The sequence below is a fragment of the Sus scrofa genome, chromosome 4 (genome assembly GCF_000003025.6).
Source record: "Sus scrofa isolate TJ Tabasco breed Duroc chromosome 4, Sscrofa11.1, whole genome shotgun sequence".
NCBI lineage: Eukaryota > Metazoa > Chordata > Mammalia > Artiodactyla > Suidae > Sus > Sus scrofa.
This window is the reverse complement of record NC_010446.5, coordinates 95,406,600-95,417,734: the sequence shown is the minus strand read 5'-3', so window position 1 is coordinate 95,417,734 and position 11,135 is coordinate 95,406,600. Positions and strand designations below refer to the sequence as shown.

The 11,135-nt window shown below is 41.8% G+C and overlaps 1 pseudogene; it reads left to right on the top strand.

Annotated features, from left to right (window-relative positions):
• LOC100737036 lies at positions 4,303-5,709 on the top strand (annotated as a pseudogene).

Below are 11,135 nucleotides of genomic sequence, written 5' to 3'. Positions count from 1 at the left end.
GGCAGCTGCAGCTTGGCCCTTGCCCACAGAGTCTGCCTTGTCACCAACTGGGCCATGGAGGGAGGGAGAGGAGCTGTTGCATGCATCACAGAGTGAAAGAGGTAAAAATACCCTCATCCTGGGCAGATGAAGATTCTTCATTGGGAGTTCCCATTGTGGCTCAGCAGGTTAAGAACCTGACTAGTATCCATCAGGATGCAGGTTTGATTCCTGGCCTCACTCAGTGGATTAAGGATCTGGCATTGCCGTGAGCTGCAGTGTAGGTAGGTCACAAACACAGCTTTGATCCTGCATTGCTGTGGCTGTGGTATAGGCTGGCAGATTCAGCTCGGATTTGACAGCTAGCCTGGGAACTTTCATATGCCTCAGGTGAAGCCCTAAAAAAAAAAAAAAATTCTTCACTGATAGGTGTGCCTACTGGGAAGAAAGGGAATGGAGATGGTTCTGCAGACACAAGGGTTATTTTCCTTTGGAGCAAAGAGCCACTCCTGGAGTTTTGGTACCTGAGGAAAGTAGAAGTTTCTCAAATTTAAAGAAGCTTCTATTTTGACTACCTTATAGAAACTAGTAAGTACTTCTATAAATCTAAAAATAATGGAGCTCAAGATTTCCTAGAGAAGAAATAAATTATACTTTAAATGTGTTTCTTTTTAAGAAAATTTTAGACATTCAGTGAAGGTAAAATTGAGGGGGGAAATGCTTAGCTATGAATTAAATGAATGGCTGTTTGCAAGATTACAAGATAAATAAAGAATTCAAACTGATGTCAGGTTAGTATATAAAAAAAAGAAAGTGAGAAAGAGAGAGATAGGACTGAAATAAAATTATAAATGAAAGAAAATGGGGAGTTCCCATCATGGCTCAGTGGTTAATGAATCCGACTAGGAACCATGAGGTTGTGGGTTCAATCCCTAGCCTCGCTCAGTGGGTTAAGGATCCAGTGTTGCCATGAGCTGTGGTGTAGGTCGCAGACACAGCTCGGATCTGGCGTTGCTGTGGCTGTAGCTCTGTCGTAGGCCGGTAGCTACAGCTCTGATTCGACCTCTAGCCTGGGAACTTCCATATGCTGCAGGTATGGCCTGGAAAAGACAAAAAGACAGAAAAAAAAAAAAAAAAGACAAAAAAAAAAAGAAGAAAAAAGAAAAGAAAACGGAAGTTCCCGATGTGGCACAGTGGGTTAATGATCCGGCCTTTCTCTTTGGAGGTGCTGGTTTGATCTCTAGCCTGGTGCAGTGGGTTAAGGATCTGGCATTGTTGCCAATTGTGACATGGGGCACAGCTCCAGCTTGGATTCGATCCCTGGCCTGAGAACTTCCATATGCTAAGGGTGTGACTGAACAAGGAAAAAAGAAAGAAAAAAAGAAGAGGCAGTTATAACTGATACCACAGCACTACAGAGGATCAGAAAAGACTGCTATGAACAAATATACACCAACAAATTGGACAACCTAGAAGCAATGGATAAATTCATAGAAATATATAAGCTATCAAGCCTGAATCATGAAGAAATAGAAAATCTAAAAGGCTTAATCACAAATAAGAAGATTGAATCAGTAATCAAAAACTTCCCAGCAAGAAAAGCCCAGATGGTTTATCTGATGAATTCTACCAAACCTTTTTTTTTTTTTTTGGTCTTTTGTCTTTTTTTTTAGGGCCGCACCCGAGAGCCATTTACCAAACATTTAAAGATGTCATGCCAGGGAATTTCCATGGCTTAGCAGTAACACAGTAATGCACCTGACTAGTATCCATGAGAATGCAGGTTCAATCCCTGGCTTTACTTGGTGGGTTAAGGATCCGACATTGCTTTGAGCTGTGGCATAGGTCACAGATGGTTCAGATCCCGCGGTTCTGTGACATAGGCTGGCAGCTGCAGCTGCAGTTCTGGTCTGACCCCTAGCCAGGCTAGGGAAACTTCGATATGCCGCACGTGTGGCCCTAAAAAGCAAAAAAATAATTAATAAATAATGCCAATCCTTCTCAAACTTAAAAAAACTGAGGAGGGGACACTCCCAAACTCATTTGATGAGGTCAGCATTACCCTGATATCAAGGCCAGATAAGGACATCACAAGCAAAGAAAACTATAGGCCAATATCCCTGTGAATATAGATGCAAAAATTCTCAACGAAATGCTAGCCAAACAAATTCAATAGCACACTAAAAGGATCATACACTGGAGTTTCCATTGTGGCTCAGGGGGCTAAGGACGTGACTAGTATCCATGAGGTTGTGGGTTTAATCCCTGGCCTTGCTCAGTGGGTTAAGGATATGGCCTGGCTTCGAAGCTGTGGTATAGGTCATAGATGTGGCTCAGATCCAGCATTGCTGTGGCTATGGTTCAACCCCTAGCCCGGGAACTTCCATATGCCCCAAGTGCAGCTGTAAAAAGACAGTAATAATAATAAATTGCATGTGACCCAGAATAGCCAAAGATATCCTGAAAGAGAAAAACAGAGCTGGAGGAATCAGGCTCCTGTACTTCAGACTATACTACAAAGCAACAGTCGTCAAAACTCCATGGTACTGGCACAAAGACAGTGGAACAGGATAGAAAGCCCAGAATTAAACCCACCCACCTACAGCCAACTAATCTATGACAAAGGAGGCAAGACTATACAATGGAGAAAGGACAGCTTGTTCAATAAGTGGTGCTGGGAAAACTGGACAGCCACATGGAAAAGAATGAAATTAGAACACTCCCTAACACCATACACAAAAATAAACTCCAAATGGATTAAAGACCTAGATATAAGACCAGACACTATCAAACTCCTAGAGGAAAACATAGGCCAAACACTCTCCAACATAAATGACAGCAACGTCTTCTCAGATCCACCTCTCAGATTATTGACAACAAAAACAAAAATAAACAAATGGGACCTAATCAAACTTCAAAGTTTATGCACAGCAAAGGAAACCCTAAACAACACAAAAAGACAACCCACAGAATGGGAGAAAATCTTTGCAAGTGAATCGATGGATAAGGGATTAATCTCCAAAATTTATAAATAACTTCTGCAGCTCCATACCAAAAAACAAACAAGCCTATCAAAGAATGGGCAGAAGATCTAAACAGACAGTTCTCCAAAGAAGGCATACAGATGGCTGAGAAACACATGAAAAGATGTTCAACATTGCTCACTATTAGAGAGATGCAAATCAAAACCACTCTGAGGTACCACCTTGCACCAGCCAGAATGGCCATCATCCAAAAGTCTACAAACAATAAGTGCTGGAGAGGGGATGGGGAAAAGGAACCCTAGTGCACTGTTGGTGGGATTGTAAATTGGTGCAACCACTGTGGAAAACAGGATGGAGATTCCTCAGAAAACTAAAAATAGAACTACCATTTGATCCAGCAATCCCACTCCTGGGCATCTATCCAGAGAAAACCACGACTCACAAAGACTCATGTACTCCGATGTTCATTGCAGCACTATTTACAATAGCCAAAACATGGAAACAACCTAAATGTCCATAGGCAGAGGATTGGATCAAGAAGATGTGGTACATGTACATGATGGAATATTACTCAGCCATTAAAAAGAATGAAATACTGGCATTTTTAGCAACATGGATGGACCTAGAAACTATCATGCTAAGTGAAGTCAGCCATACAATGAGACACCAACATCAAATTCTTTCACTGACATGTGGAATCTGAAAAAAGGACAGAATGAACTTCTTTGCAGAATAGATGCTGACTCACAGACATTGAAAAACTTATGGTCTCCGGAGGAGACAGTTTGGGGGGTGGGGGGAATGTGCTTGGGCTGTGAGATGGAAATCCTGTGAAATTAGATTGTTATGATCATTATACAACTACAGATGTGATAAATGCATTAGAGTAATTAAAAAATTTTTCTCTAATAAACAATAAAAAAAAATAAATTGCATGTTTGAAAAAGCCCATTTCAGAGTTCTCAGAGCTTCTTCAATGGGCTTCTTCCCCTTAGCGGATTCTCGCTTCTTCTCATAGCAAGGCCCCCAAACAGGATGTGCACTTCTGCCTCAAACAAAGAAACCAAAGAGGAGTTTCCATCGTGGAGCAGTAGAAACGAATCTGACTAGGAACCATGAAGTTCTGAGTTCAATCCCTGGCCTTGCTCAGCAGGTTAAGGATCTGGCTCTGGCATTGCCATGAGCTGTGGTGTAGGTCACAGATGCTGATTGGATCTGATGTTGCTGTGGCTGTGGTATAGGCTGGCAGATTCAGCTCCGATTAGACCTCTAGCCTGAGAACTTCCATATGCCATGGGTGTGGCCCTAAAAACCTAAAAAAAAAAAAAAGAGAGAGAGAAAAGAAAAAAGAAAGAAACTGATTCCTGTACCCAGGCCAGAGGAAACTTCCTACTTGCCAAAGAAAGAAAAAGAACAGCAAGAAACAATTGAACATATTGATGGATTGCAAAATGAAATAGACATTTAATGAATAAGCCAAAGAGATTTTGAAAGCAGAACAGAAATACAACAAACTGCACTGATCATTTTTTCAGAAGAGGTCAAAATTAATCGCTAAACCCCCAGATTTTGGGGTAACAATATTTGTCAACCACCCACAAGTGTCTGCACTGCTTGGGGAGGAGGATGAAGAGGTGCTGCATTATCTGACAAGAGTTTAAGTGACAGAATTTGAAGATATTAAGTCAGGCTACAGAATAGATTTTTATTTTGATGAAAACCCTTACTTCAAAAATAAAGATCTTGCCAAAGAATTTCATCTGAATGAGAGTGGTGAGCCATCTTCAAAGTCCACTGAAACCCAGTTTGGAAAGGATTTGACAAAACGTTCAAATCAAATGCAGACTAAAGCCAGCAGCAGGAAAGAGTTCATGTCATGGCTCAGTGGAAATGAATCTGACTAGGATCCATGAGGCCACAGGTTCGATCCCTGGCCTCGCTCAGTGGGTTAGGGATCCAGGCGTTGAACTGTGGTGTAGGTTGGAGACACAGATCGAATCTGCTGCGGCTGTGGTGTAGGCCAGTGGCTATAGCTCGGATTCAACCCCTAGCCTGGGAACCTCCATATGCTGCAGGTGTGGACCTAAAAAAGAAAAAGAAAAGAAAAAAGAAAGAAAGAAAAAAAAAAAAAGCCAGCTGCAGGAAGAGACAGCATGAGGCACCAGACAGCTTCTTCACCTAGTTTACTGATCATTCTTTTTTTTTTTTTTTTTTTTGCTATTTCTTGGGCCTCTCCCGTGGCATATGGAGGTTCCCAGGCTAGGGGTCCAATTGGAGCTGTAGCCACCAGCCTACGCCAGAGCCACAGCAACGCGGGATCCGAGCCGCATCTGCAACCTACACCAAAGCTCACGGCAACGCCGGATCGTTAACCCACTGAGCAAGGCGAGGGATCAAACCCGCAACCTCATGGTTCCTAGTCGGATTCATTAACCATGACGGGAACTCCCCATTCTGATGCAGGTGCAGATGAGTTAGGAGAGGTCATCAAAGATGATGTTTGGCCAAACCATGACAGTACTGCTTGATTCCCGACATGAATGATGAGGAAAGGGGAGGAGAGAAAGGTGATGATGATGATGAAGAGAAAGAAGGATTGGAAGACATTGATGAAGCAGGGGATGAGGATGAAGGTAAAGAGGATGAATATGATAATGAGGGGGAGGAAGAAGAGGAAGATGAAGGAGATGACTAATGGAACACTGATGGAGTCCAACATCCCTTTTTAAAATTTTCTCCAGTCCCTGGGAGCAAGTTGCAGCCTTCCCCCCACCCCCGCCTCTTGTGCTCAGTCGCCCTGTTTTTTACTTTTGTTATTGTTATTGTTGTTTTTCTGCTGCTTTTTAGGGCCAAACCTGCGGCATATAGAAGTTCCTAGGCTAGGGGTCAAATCAGAACTGCAGCTGCCAGCCTACACCACAGCCACAGCAACACAGATCCGAGTCACGTCTTCGACCTACACTGCAACTCACGGCAATGCTGGATACTTAACCCACTAAGCAAGGCCAGGGATTGAACCCTCGTCCTCATGGATACTAATCAGGTTCGTTACCCACTGAGCCACAATGGGAAATCCTAGCCGCCCTGTTTTTGAGGTCTCTTTTCTTTACCGTGCTTCTCAATTTATTTTGGAGGGAAATACCTTGAGCAGAATTCTGTGGGAAAAGAAATCTCTACCCCTTTCTGTTCCAAATTCATTTTTATCCCTTCCTGTCTCAATAAAAACTTTATGGATCAATACCACTATGCTCTGTGGGAAAAAAAGAAAAAGCTTCTGGTCCTTTAGCTCTGCTGGAAGCTGGAGGGTGCTAGGCCTCTGTGAAGTCATGCACAGAATTCTAGCTTTTTTCCTCCTTTCTCTGACATTGGGCTTAGAGATTACACTGTTTCTATGTGAATATGGACAGTTAGCATTTAGCAATGTGTACTGTCTTTTTTTTCTTGCTTAAAAAAAAAACTTTAGGGGAGTTCCTGTCATGGCTCAGTGGTTAACGAATCTGACTAGGAACCATGCCGTTGTGGGTTTAATCCCTGGCCTTGCTCAGTGGGTTAAGGATCCGGCATTGCCGTGAGCTGTGGTGTAGGTTGCAGATGCAGCTTGGATCCCGTGTTGCTGTGGCTGTGGTGTAGGCCGGTGGCTACAACTCCGATTAGACCCCTAGCCTGGGAACCTCCATGTGCCAAGGGTGCTGCCCTGAAAAGACAGAAATAAATAAATAAATAAACAAAAAAAAGCTATGTACATTTAAAAAGACATAATACTGTTGCACATTTAATATCTCAGTATAATGTAAGCACATAAATTTTTTATTTTTATTTATTTATTTTTGTCTTTTGAGGGCTGCGCCCACTGCATATGGAGGTTCTGAGGCTAGGTGTCCTGCTGGCCTACGCCAGAGCCACAGCAAAGTCAGATCCGAGCCTCATCTGCGACCTACACCACAGCTCAGGGCTACGCCGGATCCTTAACCCACTGAGCGAGGCCAGGGATCGAACCTGCCACCTCATTGTTCTTAGTCAGATTTGTTTCTGCTGCACCACGACGGGAACTCCTATGTGACTAACTTTATTTCGAGATATGCTTGTACCTATTAAACCACAGTATCCCATTTCCCTTTCCTTTCCCCTGGCAACCACCGTTCTGCTTTCTGTTTCTATGATTTTCACTGTTTCAGATACCTCATGGAAGTGGAATTATACACAATTTGTCTTTAGTTTTTTTTTTTTTTTTTTTTTTTTTTTTTGCTTTTTAGAGGCCCGCACCCGGGGCACATGGAGGTTCCCAACTAGGGGTCGAATCTGAGCTGTAGCCACTGGCCTATGCCACAGCCACAGCAATGCCAGATTTGAGCAGCATCTTCAACCTACATCACGGCTCACAGCAACGCCGAATCTTCACCCACTGAGAAAGGCCAGGGATCGAACCTGTGTCCTCATGGTTAATAGTCAGATTCATTTCTGCTGAGCCACGATGGGAACCCTGGCTATTTGTCTTTTTTATGACTGACACTTCATTTAGCATAATGTCTTGAAGGTTCATTCACGTTGTGGCTTGTGTCAGGATTTCCTCCTATTTAAAGGCCAATAATATTCCATTGTATGTACATGCCACATTTTGTTTATCTGTCAATGGATGTTTGGGTTGTTTCTACCTCTTGTCTGTTATAAATAGTGCCACAGTGAACATGGGTGTGCAAATATCTCTTCAATATCCCGCTTTCAGTTCTTTGGGGCATACTAGAGGCAGGATTGCTGGATCTTATGATAACTATTTTTAATTTTTTGAGAAAACTTCATATTGTTTCCCATAGCGGCTGCACCATTTTACCTTCTCACCAACAGAGCACAAGGGTTCTAATTCTCCATATCCTCAACAAAACTTATTTTCTGAGGTTTTGGGGGTTTTATTTGTTTGTTCGTTTAATTTTTTTGTTTTGTTTTGTAGCAGCCATCCAATGGGTGTGCCAGCTTTATATACTTCAACTGAAACATCATGTATCAGATTGGAGTCAGAAGCCAACATCAGAATCAAACTTTTATTTTTAATTTTTTTTAGGGCTGCACCTGTGGCATATGGAAGTTCCCAGGCTAGGGGTCAAATCAGAGCTGCAGCTCCCAGCCTTTGCCACAATCATAGCAATGCAGGATCTGAGTTGAGTCTGCAGCCTATACCCCAGCTTAAGGCAATGCCAGATCCTTAACCTACTGAGCAGGGCCAGGGATCAAACCTGCATTCTCATAGATGCTAGTCAAGTTTTTCACCTCTGAGCCACAGTGGGAACTCCCAAGTTTTTATAAGCCAGACATTAAAGTAAAATTGAAAAAGGGTAAAACAATGCCATTTGTATTTCTGTTTTTTATTTTAAACAAGTGAACAAATAAAACCCCCAAATAAAATAATGTTATTTGTAATGGTCTAATTTGTTATCATTTTATTTTATTATTATTATTATTTTTGGGTTTTTTTAGGGCCATACCCATGGCATATGAAGGTTCCCAGGCTAGGGGTCGAATCGGAGCCATAGCTGCCGGCCTACACCACAGCCATAGCAATGCCAGATCCAAGCCGTGTCTGTGACCTACACCACAGCTCATGGCAATGCTGGGTCCTTAACCCACTGAACGAGGGCAGGGATCGAACCCTAGTCCTCATGGATACTACGTGGGTTCATAACCGCTGAGGCACGAGGGGAATTCCTCTCAATTTTAGTTTCCAATGTGATATTGTTAAATATAATTCATATAAAGAAATGCTCTGTCTGAAAAGCAAAAAAAAAAAAGTTCTTATTGTAGCTCATTGGGTTACGAACCCAACTCCTATCTATGAGGACATGGGTTCAATTCCTGGCCTTGCTCAGTGGGTTATAGATCCAGCATTGCCTTGACCTGTGGTATAGGTTGCAGATTTTGGCTCAGATCCTGCATTGCTGTGGCTGTGGCTGTGGCTGGCAGTTGTAGCTGCCATTCTACCCCTTGCCTGGGAACTTCCATATGCCAAGGGCCTAAAAAGATGAAAGAAAGAAAGAGAGAGAGAGAGAAGGAAGGAAGGAGAAAGAAAGAAAGAAAGAAAGAAAGAAAGAAAGAAAGAAAGAAAGAAAGAAAGAAAGAAAGAAAGAAAGAAAGAAAGAAAGAAAGAAAGAAAGAAAGGAAAAGAAAGAAGGGAAGGAGGGAAGGAAGGAAGATAGGAAGGAAGAAAGGCAGAAAGAAAGAAAAGCTTTGCTGTTCTGTATAACTTTTTCTTTTTTAATGAAGTTTATTACTCACAGGTCCTGTAAGGTACATGGACACCCAAGGGCCGCACAGGGAGGCTGTGAGTAAGAGAGAGTGCGGACCAGTGTCTGTCTTTATTAGGGTGCAAAGGTAGGGTGGCTGGTGTTTCACTAATTTCTCAAGTAGTGAAAACTTGAGAAAAGTTCAGCCTTTCTCAGTATCTTTCTAAACAGTGGTAAAATAGATTAACATAAACTTAACATTGTGACCACTTAAAAATGTGCAGTCCAATGACATTAAGACCTTGGTGATGTTATTCAGCCAGTACACTATCTATTCCAGAACCTATTCATCCCCCCAGATGGAAACCCTGTACCATTAAGCAGTCGCTCCGACTTCCCCACCTTTGAGCCCTCAGCAGCCATTAACATGCTTCCCATTTCTATGGATTTGCCTATTCTGGGTATTTCATATGAATAGAAACGTGTACTATATTGCCTTTGTGTCTCTGCTTCTTTTCACCTAGCATGATGTTTTCAAGGTTCTTCGGTGTTGTGGTGTGTTACATGATTCCTTTTTTGGCCAAGTAATACGCCATCGTGGGACTAGACCCACTTTGTTTATCCCTGCATCTGCTGAGAAACATTTTGGTTGTTTCCACGTTGGCTATTGTGGATGGGGCTGCTGTGAACATTTGTGTGCAAGTTTTTGAACGCACAATTTCCATTCTTCTGAGCCCTTGCTAGGAACGAAATTTCTGGGTCACACTGGCGATTCTATGTTTAACTTATCAAGGAATGGCCAAACTCTTTTCCACAGTGGCTCCACCATTTGACATTCCCATAAGCAGTGTATGTATGTTCCAGTTTCTCCACGTTTTTCCAATAGTTGTTTTTTTCCCTTAAAGTTGTTTGTTTTATTACAGCCATTCATTATAAGTATGAGGTAGTATGTCATTGTGGTTTTGATCTGTATTTTCCTACTGACTAACAACACTGAGCATCTTTTCATGTGCTTCTTGGACATTTGTAAAACTTTTGGGGGGAAATATCTATTCAAGTCTTTGCCCATTTGTTCTTCTTGTGTTTCTTTTTGAGTTGTAAGAGTTCTTTATGTATTCTGGACCCATATCACTTAAATGATTTACAAATATTTCTCCCATTCTGTGGTTTATTTTTTCACTCTGTTGATAGTGTCTTTTGATACATGAAAGCTTTTAATCTTGATGAAGTCCAACTTATCTATTTTTTCTGTTGTTGCTTGAACTTTAGTGTCGTAATTTACAAACCATCACCAAATCCAAGGTCATGAATATTTACCCCTTATGCTTTTTTTTTTTTTTTTTTTTTTTTCATTTTTTGCTGCCCTGAAGCATATGGAGTTCCTGGGCCAGGGGTGAGATCTGAGCCGCAGTTGCAACCTATACTGCAGCTGTGGCAATGCTGGATCCTTAACCCGTTGTGCCAGGCTGGGGATTGAATCTGCATCCCAGTGCTTCAGAGACACCGCCAATCCCATTATACAACAGTGGGAACTCCTTTACCCCTGTGTTTTATCCTAATACTTTTTATAGCTTTAGCTTTTAAATTTAGGTCTCTGATCCATTATGAGTTAATTTTGGGTATGTAATGTGAGATAAACCTCCAAATTCAGTCTTTTACATGTGGATATCCAGTTGTGTTCTTAATGATTTTTGAGAGTATAAAGCGGTCTTTCAGCCGAAAAGCTTAAGAATTTCTGGTCCAAAGTAACTAATAAGGAGCTATATCCAATCTCCTGTGAGAGACTATGATGGAAAAAATTAATAAAAAAGGAATGTGTATATATGTATAACTGAGTCACTTTGCTGTACAGCAGAAATTGGTACAACATCATAAATACAAAAAAAATTTTTTTTTGCTTTTTAGGGCTGTACCTATGGCATATGGAAATTTCCAGGAGCCCTGAATATGGGTTTTCCCA